The following is a 2,446-nucleotide window of genomic DNA, read 5'->3' as shown; positions in this document are numbered from 1 at the left end:
CCTGGTCAACATTTAGATTTAATGATGCAAATGAAAAATTACTGTAAGTGACAAAAATGTAGGAATAATCAAAATTTTATATGTATAAGGAAATTTTAATTTGAGTTCATGAGCAAAAGGCATTTTGCTAGGCACTTTGAAGGCTACCAAGATGAATGATATATGTGCCCTATGTCTTGGAGGGTTTAGAATTTAGTAGCAAAGAGCTGTGTAGAAATGTCTCTGCTATAAAAGAGGCAAAATACTATGTTACCTCAAGGCAGGTATGAGCTATTCCCTGACAGAGTGAAAATCAAGCAGTGGAAGGATTTTGAGGCAGTAGGATTTTGACCGTGGAGGTGGATGTAGGAAGAAGCCCATCTCTGCACAGAAGTGTTATGGGTGGAATTGTGTTCTCCCCCAAAAGACATGTTGACATTCTAATCACCAGAAACTATGAGCATGACCTCATTTGGAAATAGGGCCTGCAGATATAATCAAGTTACGCTAAGGTAGGAATGGATTTGGATGCAGTAGTTCAAATACTAGTGTTTCTTCTAAAACGATGGAAGTTTAGACAGGGCTACCCAGGGGAGAAGGTCATGTGAAAATAGAAGCAGAGATTGAGTGATGCATTTACAAGCTAAAGTAACACCGAAGATGGGCAATAACTACCAGAAGTTAGTAGAGGCGAGTAAGAAATCTTTCCTAGAGCATTCAGAAAAAGCACGGTCCTGTAACACCTCCATTTTAGTCTCCTAGCTGCAGAACAGCGAGCAAATGAATTTCTCTTGCCTTAAATCATCCAGTTTGTGATGTTCTGTGACAGCAGTCCTCAGAAACTAACATAAGAAAAACGATGTGGTTTCTAGGTGGGAAGTATAGGACTTATGCTGAAAGGTGAAGTTTGGATTGTTGGAGAGCAGTGAGTGCAGAGACCAACCAATAGCAGGAATTACATCTAGGAGAATAAGAGGGACCGGACTGTGGGATTTGGGCCTTTTATCAGCGTCTCCAAAGCACTGTTAATCAAGGGTGTGATGGAAGATTCAGGAAAAATTGGAAGAATAGACTCAAAGAAATGGGACCAGTTATCAGGTTTTTGTGATTTTTTTGAGATGAGCGGTAACATTCTTCCTTTCCTATAGAAAGGAAGCTATGGATTTGACTCTGGAGACTAATTAGATGAAAGAGGCATGAAAATAATTTGAACTTTGAAATCTGAATGATATGGAATGGGAGGATGGAGAGTCTGTTATCAAAGACAGGAAACCAAGGAGGTAGGGTTGGTTTGATAGAGTGTTTTAAAGAGGAAGAGTTTAGTTTTTAGCAAATGGAGAAGTGTAGCCAAATTCTGGAAAGGTGGACCTATGGCATGAGAGATTTGCTGGGCTAGGAATATAAACCTGGGATCATCCACACTGAGGAGATAGTCAAGGGCCTAGAGAAGGGTGGGACAGCAAGGGATTGAGTGAGCTTAAAGGGCAGAGTTGAGCATTGGGGCAGCACCTCTGTCTATAGGGTGGGAGATGGACGAGGCAAAAACAAATTAGAAAGGAAGAGGGTAATCAAGAACAAACCAAGTCAAGGAACAGCTTTCATGAAAGAAGATAATCAGCTACATAAATGCTGCATGGGATGTGAGGGCCATCTGGCTGTGACATCTGTCACCCCATTGATCCCTGGGTTGATTTGGCTGATTTGGCTGGCTAGAGGATTATCCCCTTCCTCCATCATTGCTCCATGTGTGTTCCTCCCACAGCTGTATGCTTGGTTGAAGAGGAAAACTCCCCTGAATAGAGATGGGCCATTCTTCCGTCAAGGGTGTATGAGTAGCTGTACTCCCTTGCTGGAACCTACAAGCAAGCTTTCAAGGTTCATAAATGCTGCAGTGAGGTTGAAGAGGACAAGGACTCAGGAGAAGTACCTGGATATAGTGATTAAAATGTCAGTAGTAATTTAAGAGAGGACAATTTCAAGTTTGTGGTCTGAGAGATTATTTTAAAAGGGTTTAGGAATTAAGGGGTAAATGAAACTAACATATATGGATTATTCTTTAGACAGTTGGGCAATGAATAGGAGAAGGATGAAGAGATTTTGGTTGTCTTTGTTTTAAGGTAGAAAATGCATGAGCAAATGAGTGCATAGTGGAGAAGAAATTAGGGATTTGAGAGAACTGTTAAAAAAAATCATTAGATAAATGATGGAGCAGAGCTGTGGAAGAAAGAGGAATAGATTCTTATCAAGGCAGCAAGAGAAGTAGTAGCTCTAGAAGGAGATGCAGTTCTTACCCCTCTGAGAATTGCTTGTGGAAGGAGAAAGCTGAAGGAGTTCATGGAAAAGAGTTTTACTTCAGAAAAGCAGAAAACAGGTCAACTCTAAGTGAGGTGTGGGTGAGTGGGTTGTGAACTTGCGATACCTTTGGGGAATATGACAGAGAGTGAGTAAAAGGATTGCTAACAGAACA

The sequence above is a fragment of the Talpa occidentalis genome, unplaced genomic scaffold (assembly GCF_014898055.3).
Source record: "Talpa occidentalis isolate TD23 unplaced genomic scaffold, MPIMG_talOcc4v2.1 talOcc4.17, whole genome shotgun sequence".
Lineage (NCBI taxonomy): Eukaryota > Metazoa > Chordata > Mammalia > Eulipotyphla > Talpidae > Talpa > Talpa occidentalis.
This window is presented reverse-complemented; position numbering follows the sequence as displayed.